At 36.8% G+C, this 27082-nt stretch overlaps 1 protein-coding gene across 13 annotated transcripts in view; it reads right to left on the bottom strand.

The window, feature by feature from the left end:
- TANC2 (tetratricopeptide repeat, ankyrin repeat and coiled-coil containing 2) overlaps positions 1 to 27082 on the bottom strand; it is a 686196-nt gene that overhangs the window by 551939 nt on the left and 107175 nt on the right. The gene's annotated exons all lie outside the window — the stretch shown is intronic.

The following is a 27082-nucleotide window of genomic DNA, read 5'->3' as shown; positions in this document are numbered from 1 at the left end:
TCACTAGATTCTTGAATCTCTTACTCTCTAAACTCTTTGTCATTCTTACCAAATGACTCTCAACACTGAATAAGAAACTTACATTCTACTCACCTCCATTCTTACTCCTTAGTGAGCAATAATACCAAAGGAAGTTATAAAATCATACCTATTATGAATTCATTCTAACTAGGCTCTCTCTTATGTATGTTCAAATCCCAGTTGATCTAGTTCAAATACAAACTTCCTCTGACATCAGAAACCCTTCACAATCTGCTTCAATCTACCTTTCCTGCATTATATACTAATCTCCTTCAAATATTCTTTATTTCAACAAAACTGGACTTCTTGTTATTCTTTAAAAAAACAGATTTTCCTTGGAATCAATATTAAATATTGGTTCTAATGGCAAAGAGTTATAAGGGCTAGGCAATTGGGATAAGTGACTTGCCGAGGATCACACAGCTAGGGAAATGTCCGAGGTCACATTTGAATCCAAGTCCTCTTGACTCCAGACATAGTTCTCTATATGCTGAACCACCTAGCTAGCTGCCCCTTTGTTATTCTTCACACATAATATTTTATATCTTTTCTCTGCTCTTTTGAACATACTGCTTAAAGTATATCACCATCTCTTAAAAATACCAACTTTTATTCAAAGTTCAAATGAAGTATCAGCTACTACCTGAAGCCTCTCTTCATACATTCTACCCCTTGTCTTTTGCCTTCCCTTTAAATTTGCCTTGTATATAGTATGTACATATCTCACATAGGTGCATATTTTCTCTCACAATAGAAAATAAAGTCTTGTTGGGGGAAATTATTAGATTTTTATTTTTGTATCCTCAGCATGAAGTGCTTAGTAAATGTTGCTTTGTAATCACAATCTCAGTATTGGCTATTCTAAACTTTGTCTTCTCTTCTATAGCTCCAAATGCATATCCTCCTCCCTCTTCTGCAAATATATCATCTCCTGTCATGTGTTCCTAAAATTCTCTTTCTCTAAAACAAGGGTCCTTAACTAAGCCTTTGGGAACTTTTAAAGTATGTATTTGGGGCAGCTAGGTGGCTCAATTGATAGAGAATCAGACCAAGAGACAGAAAAAGTCCTGGGTTCAAATGTGATTTCAGACCTGTTCTTCCCGTATGACCCAGGGCAAGTAATTTCACTTCAATTGCCTACCCCTTAACTGCTCTTCTGCTTTAGAATCAATACTTAATATGAATTCGAAGACAGAAAGATTTTAAAAAAGAAGTTTCAAATTAAAACCTTTTAAAGTATACATATACATAACTATATTTCAATAAGTAATATCCTTATATATTTTTTATTTTATGCATTTGATTTTCTGAAAAGGGTTCTATAGGCGTTAGCAGACTTCCAAAGGGGACCATGACACAAGATGCTTAAGAACACCTACCCTAAACATTTCAAAATCTTTTACACTTTTTTCCCCTATGCTCTTCAGTTTTAAAGAAAATAGTAACTCCTTTATGGCAATAAAACTGATTTAACCTATTACCTCAATATCATGCTTTCTTCTCTCTTCTTTTTCCTTTCAATTGTTCCTCTCATGATGCTTCAATCTCTCCCTTTTCTAGCTCCCATTAACCTACAAACACATGCAAGGTCTCCTATAGTCCCTTTATCTCATTGATCTTTCATCATTCTCGCTCCCCCTTTTCAATGCCAAACATATATAAAAAATGGTCTACATTTACTCAAAATCTGGCCTTCTGTCCTATGATCTACTAAAATACCTCTCTTTAATTGCAAATTACTTTCTATTCGCTAAATCCAATTAACTTTTCCCCTAGCTGTATTATCTTTGTGGCTCATATATGGCACTAGAGAACATTCCCTCCTTCTTGATTCCTTCTCTTACTATGATTTTTATAAGACTTCATTCTCTTCCTATTTCTCTCACTGCTCCCTCTATTTCCTACTGAGCCCTTATTCTTCTCTCACATTTTCCATATGGTTAATTTCCAAGGCCCTATCATCCTGCTAGAGGTCTCCTATAGTGATCCCATTTTGTCAGTTATAAACTTTATTCACCACTATCTTCACAGAACATGACACCAGCACTTACAACTAATTAGTGAATATTTCCATTTGGATTATGCCAGTATCTTCAACTCAATAATTTCTCACCTAAACTCGTCTTTCCCGGCATACAAAATTTCTTCTCTTTCTAATTTCTCTATATTTGTTGATTGTACCATTTCAATCATCCATGTTCATGACCTAAGATTCATTCCTCTCCCTCACTTCACAAGCTGTTTGCCAGAAAAACTCTATACTCAGCAATCTTTCTTCTATCTGCTCCTTCCTTTCAACTTTCACTGCAATCATCCTTCTCAATTTCCTCTGCTGACACATCATCTATATTGTACCCCCTGACTGTAGCTGCTTCGTCAAGGCTCTGTCCTAGGCCCTCCTCTCTCTCCACATAGTATTCCTATCAATTCCCACAGGTTTAATTAATTAAAGATCTAGATCACCTGCCCCAGACTCTCCTCTGACCTTCAGAAGCACAGCACTATTAGACATTTTGAAACTGGATGTCTTAGAGACATCTCAAATTCATCGTGGTCAAAACATAACTTTTACCCAAAATCCACCTATATTCCAAACTTTTCTATTTCTGTTGAACATATCAACATTCTTCTAGCCTCCCAGGTTCATAAACTCATTAACATATTTGACTAATCATTCCCAATCCATGTATTTCATCAGTTGCAAAATCTTGCTATTTCTAACTCTAACATCTCTCAGATAGCCAACATGTTGGTTCAAGTACTCATCACCTGTTGCCTATTTTAGACAATAGTCTTTTAATTAGTCTCCTTCCCTTAAATCTCTCCCCATTCCAATTTATCTTTCACAAAAATGCCAAAGTAATTCTCCTTAAGGGATGATCAAGCTAAATCTGTCTCATGATTCAATAAACTTCACCAGCATCCTAGGATTAAATACAAACGGTTTAATTTTTAAAGTCTCTCACAACCTGGCCCTTGTCTATTTTTTTAAACCCTGATACTCTGTTTTAGAATCATTAATAAGTATTGATTCCAAGGCAGAAGAGCAGTAAAGGGCTAGGCAACTGGCTTTAGGTGGCTTGCCCAGATTCACAAAGTTAAGAAGTAAGTATCAAAGATCAGGTTGAACCCAGGAACCTACAACCTTTAATCTGGTTCTGTATCAATTGAACCATCTAGCTGCTCTTTACCTTTCTTTCAAGTTTCACTATGCATTACTTCCCTCTCCTCTCTACCCACTACCCCCAATCCTCATATTCTGTGATAAGCTAAACTGACCTTCTCTCTTTCTCACACATGGTACTCCATCTCTCTTTCCTGGGCTCTCTCTCATACTTGAAATATACTTCCTTCCCACCTCCATCTTATAGAAATATCTCTTTTTCTTCAAGACATAGTTCAAACAACGCCTTCTACCTGAAGCCTTTCCTGGTTTTTCTAAAAGCTAGTATTCTACATCTCTGACAACTATTTATTTATATTCATTTTCTTTTACATTTTTTCCAAATATATTTAAGCCTTTTATGAATAGACATCATTTCATTCTTTGTACATGTATTCCATTACGTAGCACTGCTAGCACATAATAATAAATATTATAATAAAACTAATCACAACAATAATGAGGAACAAATGATGACTGATTCAGGCCCTCAACCTTTTTCTACTTTATTACTGTAATAACTACTTAACTAGCCTACCTGGCCCTAGTCAGTGTCCTCTTTATACTGCTGCTCCTAAATTGCTTTAATCCCATAATTTCACATAAGCAACAAAATTCAATGTCTGAATAAAAGTATAACCTTAACCCTGGCATTGAACATACTTTTGATTACAATGAAACTCATGATTACATTGCTGAATTTACTCATCATTCTTTCTTGTAAATATACCCTTCAAAGATACATTTGGATTACAAAGTACATGGTAAAGGGAGAAGAAAAGAAGGGAATAGATATTTTGAGTGATAAGTATCTGAAGGTAGAAGCATGGGAAAATTGTGGTCCATACTCTGTCAAAGAAAGCTCTTGATCTTTCAACACACAAGAAACAACCTTCAAGAGTTCTACACACAGATATGCATTACATAACAAACTTCTATAATATTCAGTGTTATTACTTTTAAAAGCTGTGTAACAGAACTTAAAGAGTGGAAAAGGACAATAAATAATACTTCCTGGAAAGTTGGAAGGTAAAATGGCCATATCTAACACTTGACAAGGTTAGAGTTCTACAAATACTTCTTATAATTCCCTATATATCAGACTTTCAGTCCTCTGTAGAACCTTATTGTGCCCCCCACCCCAACTTTGTAATTAAGTTTAATTGCCTTTGGTATACTGAAAATAGAAAAATAAAAATATGTTAATGACTCCTATCTTTCCAAACTATTCCACACAGGGAATTCCACATAGTTTTATTTCACCAGGTGGGACAAAATTACCTTGTGGCCCCCTTATCTTCTTCTTCTTTTTTTTTAACATTATTTTATTTGGTCATTTCCGAACATTATTCATTGGAGACAAAGATCATTTTATTTTCCTCCCCACCCCCCACCTATCCCATAGCCGACGCATGATTCCACTGGGTATTACATGTGTTCCTGATTCAAACCCATTTCCATGTTGTTGGTATTTGTACCTTATCTTCTTTATACTAAGCTCAGCCTGTAGCGGGTATGAAGTGGGAAAAGAGCATCACTGGAACTCCTGTCTGTGCCCCAAGAGGTGGATACAGAAGTGACCACAGGGGCAAGGAATTAAGAGATGGCCACTTTGTAACCTTGGGAATTCCTAGTGAAGCCAGAAGATGCATTCACTCTCTGCCTTCCTTATAGCAGTATTAGCTCACTGCCTGTCCGTTGATCCACTCTGAAACTACACAAGGCCAGTTTTCATATCCATTCCATGACTTACATATGGAATTTACCATATGTCTAAGGAGGAAGGATAACTTTTTTAGAAAATCAAATGTTTTCCCCGTATTTTTCTGTAAGATCACTCTTAAACAAGTGTACTTAAATTACACTAAGTGTACTTTGTCTTCATTATATTTCTTGACTTTCAAGTAGATAAAGGTGCTAAGATTTCAGAATTTGGTGAAAGTATTTAGTATGCTAAAATGAACTCTTATAACAGTTTGAATTTTCATCTTCACATAATCTTGAATGCATACTGGAAAAAAATTATCTTATATAGCTGATATTTTGTGGATTAATAATCTATGATTGAAGGTAATCATACAGAATTGAATTGAAATACAGAACTGAAATAAATATTTTCTTGATATCTCTTCCCACCTAAATCCATCACAAATTAAACAGGGAGGTTTGAAAAGAAAAAAATATTAAAATGTTTTAAATCTCAACACAGGATTGAGTAAATATAGTTTCAAAAACTGTCCAATTGCTAATAAAGGTAGTCAAAATGTCAATGACTAATTTTCTCTCTCAAACCAATGGGAGTTGTTTGTAAAATAAATGGGTAAAGGAACATGTTTCAGAGTGTAACATAAAATTGCGAAAATATGTAATAATAAAATAACATTTATCTTCCAGTATTTCATGCTTCTGGTTAAAATTCGTGGTCTCTCTCCAAAACAAATAGGGCTGGCTAACTTAACCTAATATAAATATCAGTGCAAAAGCTTTCTTCTAACTATCAAAGGAGAAGATGCCAAAAACATATCTCATATTTATTATGTTATATGCTTATCTGCACCATGCCTTTATTTTTGAAGACTATTTTGACGATTTTTTGGTTTCCCATAAATCTCTCTAGAAAAGATTGAATATTTGTGATGGGACTGTCCATCCAACTAACAACAGAGAAGTTAGGAGGTAGAATTGAATAAAAAACAAGTTTTGGTGCTTATTCTTTTATAAGATGGTTGAGCTGTAATAATAATTTAGTTCATCAAGGCAATAAAGAGAAACTGAGAGCTATAGAAGAGCATTTAATAAGACCGTCTCCAATGGTTGAAAGGTGAATGACTATAACTGAGTTTGTCACAGAGGCTAAAGAGGCTAATATTTGCCTGATGCATTTGCTCCTTAAGGAAAATCCTCTCCAAAATAAGAAAGTTTTCTCTTAGAACAAATTTCAAGGACATATGGAGCTTTTTTTTTTTTTTTGGTCATGTTACCAATACTTGACTGAGCTACATGCACAAAATTCCCAAACTTAAGTTCTCAAAGTGGTAAATATAAAAAAAAAATACCGCAGATTCAATGATTCCACATGGAGATGAAGAAAAGTATTTCCTTGGTGAACTCATATCTGGGGGTGGGGGTGGGGGCAGGGGAACTGACTCAACCAAGGAGTGGTAAGGAGAGGGTACTTGAAAGGGCTGCCAGGCTGGTCACTGAATGCGGTCTTGATAATTCAGAAAGACACAGGGCCTGTATTATCTTTTTTCAGTTTAAAATCCTAAAGCTGTTGCTGCTGGTACAGTTCTGCTATTCTATTATTCTTGTCTACTTAATGGTTCCTTCCATTATCAAAAAAGGATGGAGGGGAGGGTGTAAAGGGTGAAATTATGGCTGAGACTGAATGTATAATTAATTTAGGTCGCCAAGAATTTTATTTTTCAAAATCCTAATGAAAACCCCCAATAATAAAATACCCAAGTCGGCTGCCAAATGTTATGGTGATTTATTTGATATAGTGGAGAAGATTAAGAGGAAGGGAGAAGGAAAGGGTGAAGGATTTCTCCCCCCGCCTGGCTGATACCAGGCGGGAAGATTAGAAGATCTAGAAAGTAAGGGTTTAGAGTGTGAAGAAGGAAGGAATCAACCTGAACTCCAAAAGGGGTTCAGCTGAGATGCCTGAACCTGAATCAGGTCAAGGACAAAACTCACCACCAAAACCCAGACAAATAAATGCCACTACTCCCAAGATGTCGGAACGCCTAGCATGCTGCCAGCCAGAGTCGCCTCTCCTGGGAAAGAGGAAGGGATAGGAAGTGACGTGCCTTATATGGACGTTTTAACATCACTTTTCTGCATCTCATCTGTACCAATAAGGACTTAGCTTGACTCAGGACAGCCCAGAGGTCTGTCCCTTTTTCTGCACATGTCTGTTGAAGGCCATCTCCTTAAGATAATTAAATCTTGAGTTTGATGCAGACCTTCAAAATCTTGTTAAACTAAGAAGGGAGGAGAAATGTAGAGTTTCCAATACCTGATTCTGTTATTCCACATATCTCTATTGTTATTGATCAGGAAATAGCTAAATCAAATCTTCTAAAAAATGGTCTGATTAGGGTGGAATAGTTTTAAAATTCACAAGGGGGAGGGAGGAAAAACATGATATATAGGATCGACTCCAAGTCAGAAAGAAAGAAATACATAATTTGCTGCAAAAGGCAAATCTGTAACTTTGTAGCACAGAGCTCCATGCTTCTCATTCATTCTCAAGAAGGCCCATTCTCCTTACTCCAGGATTCTAAATCAATATAGTAACAAGAGGCATTTCCACCCATATGACCTTCTCATCAGGATTTAAAGTACATTAGGTCTCTGTCCTGCAAACAGTGGACCATATTTTGGTCAAGTGTAAAATGGAATAATTTCAAAGTTAATTTATCTGTAGGTTGAAGAGCTTTGAACAAAGCAGTCACTTCTCACCCTGACATCCTGACTTGGAGGCCCAAGTTTCCAAGAGTCCCCCTCTCCATCCTAATTTCTGCATTGGTCCATGTAAACAAAACACAGGTGAGTATAGTCTCTCCTCTTAAGCTGCTTTTACTGTGAACTAGGATTTCCTGAAAGCGTTGTGTTAGTTAAATGTAACACAGGCAGAGAATGGGCTTCTGTGTTAAACACCCAGTGGTCTAAAGGTAAAAGGTCATCATTGGAGAAGAACAGATACAAATACTTCAATGTTTCAGCAAGGAAGAAACTCTCCTGTACACTATCATATGCCAGAGGAGAATATAAATCTTTGATCCCAGAAAATCCTCCTCTGGCTTGACAATTCTTTTCAAAAGCCTCTGTACTACCTGTATTTAGGGTTATGAGTAAATCTCCACATGTACCAGTAAGTTTCAATTACTTCTGGGCGAAGGACTTAATACTTTTCATTCTACTGTACAGCTATGGCCTCTGCACCACTGTCAAATTTGAATGCTTCAGGACTCAGTTTTAACATCGTTCTGTCATATGACTCATGACCGGTATGTGCAATTTGAGCTCCAAGTTGTAAATACTGCCCAGCTTTATCCTTTCTGGATCCATCTACTCCCAATGCAAACATTCCTCCAGCAAAACAGGTCAAACGACTCATTGTCCTTTCCAAATGCCCATTCTTCCATTTTCCAATTGTAAACCTCAAAATTTCTTAGACTTATAAATGTTGGAAATTTCACCATTGGGAAATTTCATACTTGAAAAATTTCCTATTGATAGTGGGTCTTGGCTATTGGAATGTGAACCCCATTGGCATGGGAGGTTCCTCCTCCTCCCTTCTTAAGATTACTTTAGGACAGAAACCTTTTGCTGAACAATGGAAAGGACTTTGACCTATGCTTAAGCACAGAACAGGAATTTCTTTGAGTCATGATTGATTTTAGAATTGATACAATAGAGATTCTTGGAATGACAGAACCAGGTCTTGGAAAATAAAATTTCCACCCTACTCAGTCCTAACAGGATTTAGGAAGGGCTGCAGCATAGATCAAAATTTAATTATTCCAATCTCTACCCTACTCAGGGTAACAGGATTTAGGAAGGGCTGTAGCAAAAGATCAAGATTTAATTATTTGAGAATATGACCTTCAACAGACATGTGCAAAGCCAGAGACCTCTGGGCAGTCCTGGGTTAAGCTAGAACCACCATTGGCACAGGGAAAATGATGGACAGTGATTGGTAGATGTGAGAACTGAGGGGAGGGAACTTGGATGGTTTCCTTAAAGATAGAGGGGTCTGAGGACTGGGGTGGTTGGTTGGAGAGTTTGGCTCTGAGTGGTTGGAGAGGTGCTCTGAGAAGCTTGCTCTGAAGGAAGCTGGAGGTAGAGGCCCTGAGACTGTTTCTCCATTTTGGTCACGTGAGTAATAGGGACTGATCTCTTTTCTTTGCCCCAGCTATCTAAGGGCTTGGGCCTTTTGGCCCAGCCTAAACAGAGGGAGTATTTAAGCCCTATTCCCTTCTCTTCCCTTTCTCTCTCTCTCTCTCTCTCTCTCTCTCTCTCTCTCTCTAATTCCTTTCTTCCTCCTGTTTGTAATTAAACTCTATAAAAGTCTGACGGCTGACTTGAGTTTTCATTTAGGAATTACATAGCTGAATTCCTTGGCGACCTTAAATTAATATATATCAGTCTTTTAAAGTGATTTCCTTGTCACACAATAAAAGTGAGGCCTCCATTGGATGTTCTAATAAGATGCTTTTCTATGGCCTCAACAGTATCATCATACATCTTCCTTGCTTCAATGTCTGTTTTATTTGACATCAACCATGCTTTCATTAAGTACTTATAAAAAACTGTCTCCAAGTCCACCAACTGATGTGTGATGCTAACCCCATCAGCATGTTTTGGGGTTCAAATAGTTTGAATAAAGTCCATCAGGTCTATCCATTTTCTGAAGCAGTTTCCAATTGTGCATGACCTTTTGCTAGTAGACTGGGTATCCTGTCAAATAGCTGAGGTGGACAAATTCCATATGCAGGGTACCAAATTCAGCCAGAATGTTGCTACCTACAGAGGCCCAACCCCAGTTTCATCCAATTCCACTTTTCAGATTCATCATTGCCCAAGGAATCCAAGTAGGTGTGTTAAAGGCAGGAAGGAGTTTCCCTGCCAACTGCACTTACTTTGTCCTTGAATACACCTCTTATTCTGAAAGGTAATAAGCTGCAAGATGTCCTCCAATGAAATGAATATAAACCTCAGATACAGACACTTCTGAATTCACACTGAAATCAAGATTGTGGTCAATCCACTCTTGTCCTTCTTTGAATTTTCATCTATTATAGTAGTACTCATTTTTGAACTTCAAAACCATTCTCAAACTGTCCTCGCTGGAACAAATAAATTACTGCTTCCTGCTCTGCATTGGCCTTCTCACTGCCCATGCAAACAAATAATTTGTTCAGATAGATAAATCAGGGAACTCTCCGTTCTCTATCCAAGTCATGGCACCATCTGTATGGAGTGGAAATTGAGGAAATCTTAGAAATTTCAATGTTCATGCTCCTTTACCATTTATTAAAAAAATATGACTGGGGAAGTTAATAACTTAAAATATAATGAGAGGGGAGAGGGGTACTGTCTCAAAACATGGACCCAAGACAGATGCCCCTAAGGGATTACAGAGAAATTGTGGGGCCCTGCCTCAAGTTACTGACCCAAGACAAATGCCCCCTTTGTAGTACTTTCTTTTGCTCACCTCCTAATTTAATTATTAGGATGGCTTTTAAACTGAAAAATTCTTCTTTAAAATGTTAGTGTTTCTATGCAGAAGCAGAAGATAAACGGTGGGAGTAAAAATACCGATGAAAAGCAACTGCTTGACTACAGGGGTGGAGGGGATATGACTGAGGAGAGACTCTAAATGAACACTCTAATGCAAATACCAACAACATGGAAATGGGTTTGAATCAAGAACACATGTGATACCCAGTGGAATTGCGCCTTGGCTTTGGGAGAGGTGGTGGGAGGGGGGGCGGGAAGAAAAGAAAATGATCTTTGTTTCCAATAAATAATGTTTGGAAATGACCAAATAAAAATTAAAAAGAAAAAAAATTAAATTAAAAAAAATAAAAAAAATAAAATGTTAGTGTTTGACAACAATATGATTATTGAAATAGTCATCAAAAAAAGTACGAGCTTCCATATGTGTCTAATTTGACTCCTTTCATTCAATCATCACTAATTAAAAACCTAGCAATAGTGAATATTGTAATGGATATTGAAGAAATTAGTGAGTTTAGATAAATCATGATCTCTCACTTTAGGGAGCTTACATTTTAATGAAGAGCACACAGAACTAACTATAATATATGCATGAGCCTGTTAACTATAGGCATCAAAGGAGTTACTATCTTCTATATTCTGATCTCAATAAATCAATAAGCATTTATTAAGTGCTTACTGTGGGTCAGCCACTGTGCTGGCAACTGGGAAAATGATCTAAAATTTTTTTTTTCCAAAAAGGAAATAGGGGGCAACTGCAGTGGATTGAGAACCAGATCTAGAGACAGGAGGTCCTGGGTTCAAATCTGGCCTCAGACACTTCCCAGCTGTGTGACCCTGGGCAAGTCACTTGATCCCCATTGCCTAGCCCTTATCACTCTTCTGCCTCAGAACCAATACAGGGTATTGATTCCAAGCCAGAAAGATATGGGTTTAAAAATAAATAAATTAAAAATTAAAAAAGGAAATAGTCCTGTTCTCAAGGAGCTGATATTCTATTAATTAAAATAATAGTTTTCCAATAATAATACCAATCTCCAACTATAGAGAGTTGAAAAGTAATAAATTTTAAATAGTTGGCTTTTTCTTCCAACCAAATAGAGTTAAACATGAAGACGGTAATGATTGATTTAAGCTGATAATGTAAAAGTTCACATTTAACTATTTCTTTTTTATTTATTTATTATTTAGCTATTTTTTTTTTAAAATTCACACTTAAAAACAAGGCATTTGAAATTTTAGGGAAGGCAGGATCAAAGGAACTTTTACAATCTCATTATATGTAAACGCTTTGCTAGGCACATGAAATACAAATAAAAAAGCAAAATAGTCCCTGTTTTTAAGGTGCTTACATCCTAATCAGGGAAACAAAACACATATAGAAGGTTTCAGCTCCAAATCATAAGAAAAGATCTCATGGTCCTTACACTTCAGCAATAAACCAGATGGCAATGCCTTTTCTTTAATGGCATTTCCACTGATAAAATCATAGCCTTTTCTAATTTTGAAATATTTGACAATAACAAACAATTTGGCGGCAAAAGCTTTGAGGGAGAGAGGCACAATCTTCAGGGACTATGGTGGTAGAACCTGGAGGAGCAGGCTGTATCTTCCCTAGATGATAGCTGAGGGCATTGGGTCATAAGCATAAGTATTTGAAGGGTCTTTGATTGAAGATCCTGGTTGTTTCCATCAGGGTCTATGGGAGATGGTGGTCAAGGTACCACCCTATAGGTGGAAGTTCGTTGACAGATGTCATATATGGCTGGCCCCTTCTCCCTAGGAATGGCTTCCCTGAAAGATGTTTGTGGAGGCTCAGCTGGAAGCAAGTCCAGTATTACGGGAAGTATTCACACTTGCAGGACTCCTGTGCTAATGTGCCTACTGGTGACAAATGATCAGCATTTGTGGAACTTTTTTGGAGTTAAACAGTAAAACAATAATTTCTCCTCAATGTGGCTGTCAAGAATGGGCTGGAAACAGGTCTGGTGGTTTGGGGGATCTTGATATTCCCAAGTTAGTGAGCTGTCTCTACAGAGGTCTGAGAGAAGATATCAAGGTGATAATGGTATTGGTAATGGTTGGATTTGGCTAGTACATGCTGACTCCTTTATCTTCTTCAGGGTACCTTGTTGTTTCAGCTTATTACTTATGTATTGGCTTGCTTTGCTAAAATATAAATATATATATATATGTATATATATATGCATATATATATGTATGTAACTTACAAATAACATCCAAACTACACAAGAATATTAAATACTTATACTTTAAAATCTGAATGTGGGTCTTTCTTGGGAACAATATGACAAAAAATATCTCACAAATGAACAAAATTAAGCTGTTAAAATTAGAAATGGCTCACCTTCCAGTAACTTCATTAGTATTTACTTCAATTAGCAGCAGTTAGAAAATATAGTCACTCATTCATCAATTTCCCTTAAGTCATAAGAAAAGTTAAATATAACTCCAGTAATATTTCACCCAATTGACAATGCAAGGTCACCATCTTGTGGCAAGAAGAATAACTATAATAGTTAAAGCATCCTAGATAGTGCCAAGGGAAAAAAATTAAGTAATTTTTCACTATTCTGCTTTTCAATACAGTTTTCTGGTAGTGGTATACTTTCTTTTTCTATTCTCAAAAGATAATTAACTTATAGGTCATAATGATGAAGCCTATAACTATTTATGATTTGGGAGAGTATAAAGTAAAAGAAGCATAATGTTCTCTTTGTTGGAAAGAGTTCTCCTTAATGATGATTTGTACAATGAGCTAAATCAAACAGATACCTAACTACAAACTACTGTTATTTAAAATACTTCTGAAATATGAATTGATAAAATTTCCACAATCTTAAGCATGTTCTCAGTCTTCTGTGAATCTAAAAAACTTGACTATTATCAATGAAAATATGGCAAATTGGCTTTCATAGCTTGGTGCCTGTTTACCATAATTAATCTAACCCAGACCCACTAAAATGTTTAGCAACCAATGCCACCCATTCCTAGCCATTTTCATACCATTTATCTGCCTTCTAGCTTCCACTTCCTACTGTACACTGCTACTCTGTGACTCAAACCTTTGGAATCTATATTACCACTTTTGGAAAGAATGCCAGTCAACTGCATGGTCTCTATCTCTACAGGGATCTATGATATCCCTGACTATACTACCTTTTCCTGGGGACACCACCTGATTCCTTTTCCTTTCTAATTAGCCATTAGAATATAAGCCCTGTGGAACCTAGACCCCTTTTCCATTTCTATAAATTTCCTTAGTGCCTCAGTACAGTCTGAAACATAGCTCAATAGGTTCTTAATAAATGAATGTTCACTCTTCATTCATTTGTTCATTCCAGTATGTTTCTCTGCTTGTTATCATTAAGTTGTTATTCTGTTACTAATCCAAAGGGTGGTAACTAGTATTCCCAGAAGTCTATTTCTTTGTCATTAATTTTCCTTTTCTTTTTAAAGGTTTATCGAAGACTTTTGTTTGCCATACTCCCAGTATACTCCATCCTTCACATTTAAATAACTATTCCCTTGTAACAAAGAAAAGTTAAATACTATTCCCTTGTAACAAAGAAAAGTTAAGCAAAAATAACTAACAGAACAATATTTCTTAAAATATTCCACAATTATGTCTCCTACTCCTAATAAGAAAGAAACATTTCACCATCTATCTCCTGAGGCCACAACTGGTCAAAGCACTTAATCAAAATACTCTGCAATTCATTTTCTTTTTAAAAAAATCCATGTTTATTGACACTGTTTTTAAAGTGATTTTCCAACATATTCCTCTCTCTTCTCCCTCCCAAATGGCTACCTTTTTTTAAACCCTTATCTTCTGTCTTAGAATCTATACTAAGTATCAGTTCCAAGACAGAAGAGGGATAAGGGCTTACAATTGGGATTAAGTGCTTTGCCCAGCATCACAGTTAGGAAGTGTCTGAGGACAGCTTTGAACTCAGATCTTCCCAATTTCAAGACTGGTGCTCTATCCACTGTCCTATCTAATTGCTCCAATGATTATTCTTTATAACAAAGAATTATGAGAAGAAAAAATTCAGTACAACTAATCAACATACTAATAAATTCAACATTATATATCCTGTTCCATACTCCAATGCTAAGGGAGAAAAGAATTCTCACATTTCTTCTTTAGGGTTAAACCTGGTCATCATAGTTTCAAAATTGAATGTTGTGATTTACTTATTATTGTTGTTCTTTTTATGAAATTGTTGTCATCACTATACATATTATTTCTTGCTTCTGTTTACATTGCATCAGTTGATATCTCCTTATGCTTCTTTGTATTTGTTGAACTTATTTCTTAAAGCCCAGTAATTTTCATAATCAACATAATGCAACACATTTATTTAGCAAATCACTGAGTAATGGGTACCTATTTTGCTTTTGAATTACTTGTTACTATAAAAATGTTGCTATAAATATCCTGTTGTGTATGGGGGTGGATTGGGAAAGGGAAGAGAGACAGAAACAGAGACAGAGAAACAGAGACAGAGAATGTGTGTGTGCATGCGTGTGTGCATGCGTGTGTGTGTGTCATGAATCCTTTTGAACAGTGGTTGATCATTACACTGTTCAGAGCTTTAAAGGCTAAGTTTTTTGTCTTTACCATATTGTTGTCATATAAATTGTTCTTATTCTATTCACTTTAGTCTGTATCAGTTAATAGCAAGTCCTACCAATTTCTCTGAAACCATCTCCTTCACCATTTTTACCAGACATTAGTATTATTAAGTATTTATATACTATATCTTGTTTAACCATTTCCCAATTAATAGATTCCCATCTAGTTCCAATTCTTTGCCAATAAAAAAAGACCACAGTAAATATTTTTGTATTTCTTTATAATTTGTTTTACTTAGGATGAACTCTCTCATCCTTAATGATTAATCTACTCTTCATTTCTTCCTTTTGTCCCTTTTCTTCCTTCTTTCCTATTTCCTTGTTAAGTGAAATGCATTTCTGTATATTCCTTCCTTCTCTAATTAATGGATGAAAATAAGGTTCAAAGTATCAGCTGCCCCTCACACCGTCCTTACTTATGATTGGTTTTTTTCAGATTTGCCTTTTTATATTCTCTTGACTCCTATGTTCACACTTCACAGTTTCTAGGAAGCTCTGGTCTTTTCATTAGGAATTTTTCAAAGTCCTATATTTCTTTAAAGGCTCATCTCACACACATAAGATTATATTCAGTTTTGCTAGATAAATTTTTTTGGTCATAATGTATATCACTTGTCTTCTAGAATATCATATTCCAAGCTCTCTACTTTAACATCATGATTACAGAATCTTAGGTGATCATGACTTTAGCTCTTAATTATATAAAAATCTGTCCTTTGGTCCTAAGAGATCTAAATAGCTGTGATTTTTTTAAAAAATTAGAGTAAAAAATATTTTTTGTGGTCATGGCTTTCAAATAGCTCAATATTTTTTAAGTTATCTTTCCTAAATTTAATTTCCAGGTCATATTTTTATGTGGGGGGAGGGTTCTGGCTACAAGGTACCATAAAGGTTTCTTTTTTCAGTCTTTTGATTTTTTGAAAATATTTCTTGTTATCTCAGGTATTCTTGTTTTTTCTATTTAGTTAATTCTAATTTTCAGTGAGTTTGTTATTTAAGGTTTTGTACTTCTTATGTCAAACTGTTAATTACCTTTCTAAATCTTTCTTCCATGGCTGCCATTTCTTTTTCAATTTTTTCCTCCAGCATTTTCATTTGGTCTTTAAAATAATTTTTAACTTGTTTTTTAATCCTTGTATCAGAGTTCTTAGGAGGCATGAAACAACTCTTACAAATCTATGTTTTTCTTTGATGCTTTACTTATAAATGATTTGGGGACATTCTCCTGCATTTATCTCTTGAGCATCTCTGTCACTAATAGCACAGTAGAATGGAATTCAATTTTTTATTTGCTCATTCTTCCTGACTTTGAAGTTTATGTTAAGGTCAGACTCTGTACATTTTTGAAAGTAATGTCTGGCCTGCTGCTGCTTCTTAGGGAACTGGGGGCTGTATTATGTTAGGATGTTAGGGACAGTTCAAACTCAGAGGCCTCCAAGAAGTTTTAAGTAGTATGTAATCCAAGGCAAAATCCAATCAATGCCCTCCTGGCCTAAGCTCTGCAAGTTCCTACACTGAGTTTAAGTCTAAGCAACAGACCTGATTTATAAGCCTGCCCCATTTGGAGTTTCAGGAGATTGCTGTCAAGCAGACATTAACCAGTTTGAAAGCTCTGCTATTTCAGAGAGACAGAACCATAGGTTTCTATTTGGACTGGAATTCATGCCCTGATTGATTATTCCATTGTAGGCTTTAGACTGGGCTAGAAATCCTACTCTCCTGCTAGAATCTGTAAAAATTAAATTATATCTCTAATAATAATAATATCATATGTTAGGAGGTTTATTAAGGATCATTAGAAATCAAGGAATAAACAAGATACAAATAAAAACCAAGTGCCCATGGCTGATTAGCCCATTTAAAATCCCTGCACTTAGCTTACCACTATACTTGCTACATCATTGCAAGGAAGGAAGAAAAGAGAGCATGGGAGGCATTACTGCCAGTTAAATACCAGTTGTGATCTCACCAATGTGGAGACTCAGGTGAGATTATAGGGAATTCTGGGAAATACCAAGGACTTCTGGGGATTGAAGTCTAGTGTTCAAAATCTCCATTTTTACAAATCAAAGAAACATAACGTTCTGCTTTTGAACATGTTCTGTGCTCAGTATACAGCTCCTCACTCTGCACATGATCCCTAGACAAAAGTCTCTAGATCTGTGACCTGAAACTGGATAGTAAGCAGAGGTGCCATTTAGTCCTTGTTCCTACATTAAGCCCCTATATGCTCCATCTTAAAATAACTTCTTACTCTGGCACACAGTTCTTCCTTCTGCTAGAAAGCTTAAGGGAACAACCTGGCAAAACTCGGTCCTCATTGAAAAAAGACCTCTATATCTCACTATGCCAACCTAGGCTGGAAAAGTAACTCATGGTTTTCCTCCCTGGATTTCCTGATCAAAATTTAGTTTGCTGAGTTTTCTAGATCTTTATGACAGAGTTGAAGAGTGGAGAAATAATCTATGTACTTTTTCCTGCTACTTCCCACTTCCATCCATTTCAGAGGCCACCAGCTTAGAGCACTTAGAGGTGAAATAATTTACTCTGGGTCATATTGCTGTTATTTGTGATAAGAACTTAAAAACAAGATTCTGAGGCATCAAGGCCAGCTCTTTATCAACTACATTATTCTGCTGGTACTATTTTATAACAAAATTGGAAGAGATCTTAACAAGCAAGGGTTTTATACTGAATTTTGTCATTGGTACATTCAGCACCAAATCACCCGGCAACATGTTACTGACAATACAGGCCTATCTTATCATAAGAAACAATTTCATCCCTAAGCCTGAATTACATGAAATAAACTGTGGCATTGAGGAACTGCTGAAATTGTACATGAATATTGAGGAATTTGAGGTTACTGAAAACTTTTTACTTAATACGAAGTCCAAAAAAATAATCTCTAAAAATAAAATAAATGACAAAAGAAAAATCACTGTCTCAATGACATATGAAAAAGAGGTATATTTAGAATGACATTTTAAATCTTCAATTAAACTGGTTTAAAGACCAATTAAATTGAATCAAACAGAAAATCAACAAAACTAAAACAAGGTAAATATTGAAAAGCTAATTGTTATAGTCATCTTGAATAAACACTCTCAAACAATAAATGAAAGGAAAAAAACACTTGATCATTATGACAATACATGCATAGGATACTTCCTCTGGAAAAACTACAGGAAAAATGAGAATTATTAAGGAATGCTACTAAGAGAAGCATCAAACATCATAATGGCAAAAGTAATTTGGAAGAGTTATTGAGAATCTGTGGAAAATCACCGAAAGATTACATCAATATATATCTGAAATATCTAATAGAAAACTAACATTATTTTTGGCCCAAATAATGGCAACAAAAAATAAATATTCAGAACAGAATCTGGGCAGGGAAAGTTTAAAAAATTCTAGATTCCCTTAATAAGTAATTGAAAATATAAATCAAAAGTTTATGGTGACACCAAAGAAGCACAAAGAATAAAATAAAAAAATTCAATATTAATCAAAAGACTACAGAGACTTGGGAAACAAAGAAAAGAGAAAGAACTCCTTATAGAAAAGGTTGTGGAAAACTTCTGATAGTCCAGATCAGCAAGATAGATTTGTTGTGCTTTGCCATTTCCATCTCCAGCTCATTTTATAGATGAGGCAAACAAGGTTAAGTGATTTGCAGAGGGTCACACGACTAGTCTGCAGTCCTCCTTATTCCAGGGCTGGCACTTTCTACACTGTGCCACCTAAAATAGATAGACAGATAGAAAGATAGATACACAGAAAGACAAATAGATGAGTAAGAGATCCAACAAAACAAAAAGCTAGAATAAATGAGAAATTGAAGTTTTCTCACATTTATATAATGACAGAATAGTTACTCCATTTAAGGTAAATTAAGTTCTGGTTTCTATGAAAAGTAGAAGAGAATGAAGCCAAAAGACACATATAATTATTGCTCCGATGCTCCACAATGTACATGAATTACTAGCAATGCCTATATTTAATAACTTCCTCTCAAATAACAAGGCTGCTCCCATCTTTATTAGAATACATTTCATATTTACTACCAAAAGATGGGAACAAAATAGAAATTCCTAGAAGTGTTAAACCAATAACATTTTAAGTACTTCATACAAAGGATTCATAGCTTTTGTCTATTCTTCCCCCATCCCACCCCGCCCTTGGAAAAGAAATGTATAAACACAAGGAAATGATTTATTGACTCAGCAGCAAAATATGTATGCTAAAGGGTATAAAAGTCTTGTCAATTTGGTAATTATTGAACTGCTGTCTAAATGCATGGTAAGAACTAAGTTACTTCAGTGATTATTTCAAAGTCTTAGACTCAGTTCCACCATGTGGCTTGCTCATATTCTGCACCAGATCAGATAAATCCAAGTATGAGAATGCTAGGCTAGGTAGGTAGTGTAGTGAGATAAGGTTCTAGGGGCCTGAATTCAGGAAGAAATGAGTTCAAATATGGCCTCAGACAAGTACTAGCTGTGTAAGTGTGGGCAAGTCACTTAATCCTAGTTGCCTCTCTAAAGTGAGCTGGAGAAGGAAATTGAAACCCCTCCAATATCTTTGCCAAGAAAACTTTAAATGGGATCATCAAGAGTTGGACCCAACTGAAATAAATGAATAAAGAATAGAGAATGCTAGAATACTTAATGTTCACACAGAAAATTCTTCTCTATTTAATAAAACATGTCACCAATATAATGATGTCAAGAACAATTCACATAAAATGTGGCATTATTCAGGGAGAGTTTAAGCCCATCATGGTTCTGTCTAGTCTTAAACCACATGTCTCCTAAACAGAACTAACTGGCTTCAAAGTTAAAGACAAAATTGAATCAAAATATCTTATTAATCACTTGAAGGATGAGGGATTAAATCACCATCAAGGAAAGAAAAAAACAAGTCTTGATCACCCCCATCCCACTACTAATAATGTACCACCCTGTGCTGCTAAGGGAACTGGAGGAGGAGATGGCTCTTTGAGAGAGGACAAAAAAGTAGGATAACTAGGAGTAGAAGAAACATAAACATTTCAGGGTTCTGGGGCCTCTGGCAAATAGGGGCAGGCCTCAAAGGAATTGGAATGGCTTCTCATAACCAGGACCTGACAACAGAGAAGAGTAGTTTATTTAATGAATAACTAACTGGTGGAAAGGGAAGTAGCACACCCAGGAGAAAAGCCATTTGGGGACCAGCTAGCTTGGGGAGCAATCCGCCATCCATAATAAGCTCATGGCAAGGAAACCATTCAGGGTCCAGTTCATAGGACATTCCAACCAGGTGAACCTAGAAGAATATTGTATAAGTCATGACGTTTAAGGGTAACTCAACATATTTATATTGTGGCAGGCAAGTAGGCAGACAGACAACAATTAAGTCCTGCCAGGAACATGTGCTAAGTCTTGGGAATATAAGTGGAAAGATGGACTCTGATCTCAAGGAGTTTATAATCTGAGGAAAGAGAACAACAAAAGGGAACTGGAAAATAAGGTCTGGGAGTTAAGGAATTTTGAAGGAACCTTATGCAGGATGGTGTTGAAATCTGGAAAATTAGAATGAGTGTTTTAACTGGCCTGGGTCCCTCCTCAAAATCAAGGTTCCAGAAGGAACTCACCTGAAGTGAGTTGAACTTTCCCTAAATGTCAGAATTTCTAGTTATGATTCTTTAATGAATCCTGGTACCAAGTATAAAACAACAAATAAAGCAATTGTGAAGATTAAATTAACTCCCCTGCCCATTTTTAGATTTAATCACCAAAAGTGTAAACACTTCATTCACACTTGAGTGGGGGAGGTCTGTGATCCACATGTACAATAGTGCGTAATGAATCAGAATCAAACTGACTGCCCTCTCGGGCAGTCCTAAGCAAAGTTTCAGCAGTAATTGGGAGATGTAAAAGTGAATTGACGCAAAAGAAAGTGTCTTTAAAAGAGATTTACAACTTCCTGTGGGGACTTCAAAAACTTTGACGACTTCTGGAGTTCTAAGGCCAAGTTGGTGGCTGGTGAAGAATCTGCTAACTGGACCTGAGATGAGACCCTGTTCCTGGTGAGACTGTCCTTGAATCTCTCCCTTTGTACTGACACATGGTGAGTGGGAAGAGCTGACTCCTTTCCTGGATTTTCTGAAGAGACTAGCCTCAGGAGAGACCTATCCTCTTGGGAGGGTCCCTATGCATCCCCAGGTCCTTGACCTAAGGCCAAAGCTTCTCCAGCTAAGCCCTGCCTGGGTTGAGACAGGGGTTGGAGCAAAATACTTAGTGCTTAGGCTAGATGTCTTACCCTATCCTTTCTCTGCTTTTTTAACTTCATTCCTTTCTACATTTTGTAAATAAATTGTAAATAAATCTCTTTGGAATTAATTAAATTCCTGGAGACTCTATTTTAAGTAATCCAGTACAGCCTTTTTATAAAAAACCTCTTTTTCCTCCTTACACAATGATCTAATTGAGTTTAGACACCACTCACATAATCAACAAATAAGAAACCAATGGATTTTCAGAAAATTTGACTTCCTAAAAACAGACAAAATTTACCTACTTCCCACACATTTATTCTAGCTAAAACCTGAAATTCAAATCAGATGGAATAATGATCAGAATCACTGAGAAGTTAGGGTATATGATTTCTTCCACACCATAATTTCACACCAAAAAAAAAAAAAATCATCTATAAGCTCAAGGGATCAGCTAGCCTGGTCAAGCAATAGAAAACACATTGGTGCCAGTAAACCCAGCATCACTGAAGGAAAACCAGTCTAGTCTTCCAGCTCAGTGAGTGCTGAGTCAGAGACATAGGTGCCAATAAGACTTTGTTTCTGGAAGGCAGCAAGAGAAGAACCTCTAAAAATGCCCAAGGGCTGTCAGAAAGTTCCAGAGAAAACAGTATGATGCCCTGGCACCCAAGGTCTATGAAGAATTGTAAGAATTTAAATTTAGGTTTTATGCTAAATATGAGAATTCTAAATTAATATTGTGGTTCCCAATTTAAAAATATTACAACTTGTCAAAATGACTTTTAGCAGCTTTATTTACAAAGGTGAAAAGAGTGAAAGGGGAAAAATGTAGATAAAGAGATAGAAAGTACTGCCTAGCTACAAATATCCTGAGTTTAATCCTAATGTCTCCAGATCCCAAATGCAGATCTGAGAGTGAATCTCAATCCAAAACCCTAATTAGAACACTCCTAAGAGCCAGGAGAAAATGAAGAATCCACCAAGAACCTTCACTCACGCAAGGCTAAGACTGCTAAGAATCTCACCAGAATGCATGCTGAAGGGAGTGTCTTACTGAATATCCAACAAGGAGAGAAGGTCTCCCTCACCACAGAACCAAGGAAAGAATCACTACTCACCAAGCAAGATCCAAGGAAAGAGTCTCTTCTTTCAGTCCAGCCCAACAATGCAGAGTGAATAACTGAATCCGACCTGGCCTTTTTAAAGCAGTTTTCTTGATGTCACTTCCTGTCACTCCCCCACTTTATGGGAACCAATCGCAACCTTTCAATTTCCCTAGCAATGCCCAGGGGGTGGGCAGTGGTCTCTGGAGTTGTCACCCACTCCAGCAAGTAACTTGTGGACTCTCATACTTAGTGACTGGTAAGCTACTAAGTGGGGGTCCTTAAGTTTTTGATTTATTAACTTAAAAGTTGCTGACTGATAGACAAAGAGAGTTTGATTCACTCTTCACAGAACCTAGCTCTCCATCCTGAAATGTCAAGAGAAGGCTGTGAAGACCTAGCACTATGAACTTCAAAGATCTAATGAGACCTAACTCTAAGAGAAGGAGATCAGCAAACAAGTCAAGGAGATCCTAGAGCAGAAATGGCAAACCTATGCACAGGTGCCAAAGATGGCACACAGAGTGCTTTCTGTGGGTACACGACCCCCCCACCCCCACCAAAGAGTTCATTACTAGAAAGGCAGAGGAACTTGGATGGAGCAGCAGCTCCCTTCCCCCTCTCCACATTGCCTGATGACATTTTTTCACATGACTCACCTCTCTGCCTAGCAGTCCAATAGGAGTGCACAGGGATTAAGGTGGGAGGTTCACTGGAGGGTAGCAGAGTTTGGGCCTCTCCCCTCCCCTTCTTTACATTTGCTGAAGACATTCCTCACTTCACCTACACCTTTGCCCAGCAGCCCAATGGAAGCACTTTCTCCCTCCCCAGTGTGGGGTAAGGGAGAGGAAGGCTATCATTGTCCTAGGGAGACCAAGCAGAGCCAACCACTCTCACACAAAAACTCAGGAGAGGGCAGAGTATTCTAGCACAAAGCCCCAGTTCAGGGACTAAGGTTGGAGAGATAAATAAAACAAAAGAAATACCAACCAATAAAAAAAAAATTACAAATCTAGAGATCTCAAAAATGATGGACCAAATAATTTTAAGAACTGTAACAGAGATACAAAAGGGAAAAGGAAACTACATACCATACTTCAAGAAATTATAAATGAAAACTCAATAATCTATGAGAGCCAAAGGACAAAGAGAAGGTAAGAAAGAATCTGTCAATCACTTCCTGAAAGGGACCTCCAAAAGGAAAAGTCCCAGAAATGTCACAGTCAAAATGTAGAACTATCACAACAAAAAGAAGGAAAATTTGCAACTATCCATCATATGTTAAGACAATCCAAATACCAAGAAATCTCAGTGAAAACAAAATAAGACCTGTTAGCTTCTACTGAAAAACAGAGATTTTAAAGTACAATATTTCAAAAGGCAAAAGAAAGAGGCTAATAACCAATAATTTATCCTGCAAATCTGAGTATCATTCTAAAGGAAAAAGAATGGATTTTAATGGAATAAAAGTCTTTCAAGAATTTTTTTATAGAAAGACCAAAGTCAAGTAGGAACTTTGAATTACAAAAAAAAAAAAAATCAAACCTAGAAAGATAAATTTATTTAAACAATTAGAAGGTACTGTGAGAATATTAAAATTTTAATAGAAATAGCTAAGTGGTGCAAGTGGCTAGAGCACTGGACCTGATACCTTTTCTTTAGAGGTGCTCTTCAGAATCTTCCTAAGATAATTGAAATGGAAACCATTCAGTTACTTGGCATGGTACTGGTATACTGTTCAAGTTTCACAGGTATACAATAATGAAGGCAGCAAAAGGACCCTCTAAACAAGTGATGGTGAATGTTTTAGAGACTGTGACATGCTCCACCCCTGAGACTAAGTGCTGTGTCCCACCCCTTAGGAGAAAGCATTTCCATTAGGCTGGTGGAGGGTGGGGGGGAGTGTTGAGGGAGGGTGAAATGAGCAATGTCCCTCAGGTGCACCTGAAGAGGGGGAGTGGAATGGCCCTGAATGCTCTGCTCCCCTCCAGCTTTGCTGCTTATGAGCCGCCCACCTTACTCCAGGCAGGGGAGGAACTAGGTGCTCCCACTGGGCTACAGGGCAGAGGGGTCAATAAAGTGAAAAAATGTCCACAGGCCTGATGAAGAGGGGGAAGGGAATAGCTCCGCCTGAGTCCCTCTGGCTTTCTAGTAACAAACTCTGGCTGGTACCGACAAGTTTGCCCACAGAAAGGGCTTTGTGTACCCTCTTTGGCATACATGCCATAGGTTCATAATCATAGCTCTAGACTTTCAGTTTCATAGGCAGGCTAATGCCTCTTCTCTCCTACACTTTTCTTTGGCCCCTCCAAAACACTGTCCTTGCTCTGGCAATCAGTGCACCAACCTTACAATCTATGTGGACATCCCTGAAATATATACTTCCAAGAACAGTGAACTTATCCACAGCATTCAAAAATTTCTCCACTTGCTGTAAACTGATGTTTTCATAGATGGATGGTGCAGGGCTGGCTAGTGGAGAATCTCTGTTTTCTGGCCATGTTGTTCAAATGCCAAATATACTTTTGCTTAAAACTATTTTAAGGAAAACTCACACAAGGTAAGCACTCACATGGAGGTCAGAAGAAATGAAACCAGGGCACACTCTCAATGTCTCTCTGAAGAACTTCAGAATCAATTGTGAGATATAAGAGAAACTGGCACAGGACTCTTCTTCATGGCATAACCTCATCAAAGAAGGCACTGTGCTCTATGGTCAAAGCAAAATTTTGACTAAAAAGAAATGAGAGATGAATAAATCCATTCCAAATGTTCATATATGCTATTTTTGCCCGACCTCTGGTGAAGCCTTCCAAGCTCATATAGGTCTTATAAGTCAGCTGAATTCATTGTATACTGATATCATTTTGATTCTCTTCAAGTTCATATGACAGCAACCAACCTTTACTATTACCACCACTGCTACTACTAACAATAACAATAATAATAATAATAGCAGGAAAGGGACAGCTAAGTGGCTTAGTGGATTGAGAGCCACACTCAGAGCCATAAAGTCCTGGATTCAAATATTGATTTCAGATACTTCCTAGATGTGTAATCCTGAGCAAGTCACAGTCTTTACTACTCTTCTGCCTTGGAACCAATACTTAATATTGCTTCTATGATGGAAGGTAATGGTCTAAAAAATAATAATGTATACTCCCTATACTAAGATAAATTCAAATTGGGTAAATTTAAATATAAATGTAAATATAAATGTAAATATAAAGAGAGAAATCATAAATAAATTAAGTGAGCATAGAATAGTATACCTGTAAGATCTGTGGGAAAGGAAGGAATTTAAGACCAAGCAAGAGATAGAGAATATTGCAAAATGTAAAATGAATGACTTTGATTACATCAAATTAAAAAGGGTTTGTAAAAACAAAACCAATGCAACCAAAATTAGAAGGAAAGCAACAAATTGGGAGAACATTTTAATAATAAAACTCTCTGACAAAGATTTAATTTCCCAAATATAAAAGACCTAAGTCAAATTTCCAAAAAATCAAGCCATTCCCCAATGGATACAATGATCAAGGGACATGAATAGGCAGTTTTTCACAGGATGAATTCAGTGAAATCATTCCTGATTAGAGAAATGCAAATTAAAACAACTCTTAGGTATCACCTTATACCTAGCAGACTGGTCGATGTGGCAACAAAGGAAAGTGATAAATCTTGGAGGGGATAAGGCAAAATTGAGACACACATTACTAATGGAGTTGTGAATTGGTCCAACCATTCTGGGGTGCAATTTGGAACTATGCCCAAAAGGCTCTAAAAGAATGCCCTCTCTTTGTTCCAGCCATACCACTGCTGGGTTTGTACCCCAAAGAGATAATAAGGAATAAGACTTGTGCAAAAATATTTACAGCGGTGTTCTTTGTGGTATCAAAAAATTGAAAACGAGGGGGTGTCAATCACTTGGGGAATGGCTTAATAAATTGTGGTATATGTTGGTGATAGAATATTATTGTGATGATAGGAATAATGAACTGGAGGAATTAAATGTGAACTGGAATGACCTCCAGGAATTGATGTAGAGCGAAAGGAGCAGAATGAGGAGAACATTGTACACAGAGACAGATGCACTGTGGCACAATCAAATGTAATACTTTTTAATAGCAGCAATGCAACGATTCAGGACAATCTAGAGGAACATATGAGAAAAAACATTATCCACATTCAGAGAAAGAACTTCGGAAATGAAAATGCATTAGAAAAATATGTGATCGATCATGGAGTGTGATAGGGAAATGATTGGGGTTTTGATGTTAAAAGGATCTCTCTACTGCAAATATGAATAACATGAAATAGGTATTGAACTATGATACTTTTAAAACCCAGTGGAATTGCTTGTCAGATTTGGGGGGGGGGGGGACGGACATGAATCATGTATCCATGGAAAAATATTCTTAATTATAAAAGAGGGAGATAATAAGAACATGTAATGAAGGAATTAAATTTAAAAAGCAGAGGCCCTGCAAAATGGATTTTCTCTGGTCTGGAGGTAGAGAAGGGAGCCAAATATGGAGGAATGGGTGGGGTGAGCAGGCATCAAATGAACTTAAGTTATCTGAAGTGGACAAATAAGGATTATACATACACCATATCTGGCTCACCCCCCCA

This window comes from Monodelphis domestica, chromosome 2 (assembly GCF_027887165.1).
Source record: "Monodelphis domestica isolate mMonDom1 chromosome 2, mMonDom1.pri, whole genome shotgun sequence".
NCBI lineage: Eukaryota > Metazoa > Chordata > Mammalia > Didelphimorphia > Didelphidae > Monodelphis > Monodelphis domestica.
The sequence above is the reverse complement of the archived record's forward strand: the minus strand, read 5'-3'. Positions and strand labels throughout refer to the sequence as shown.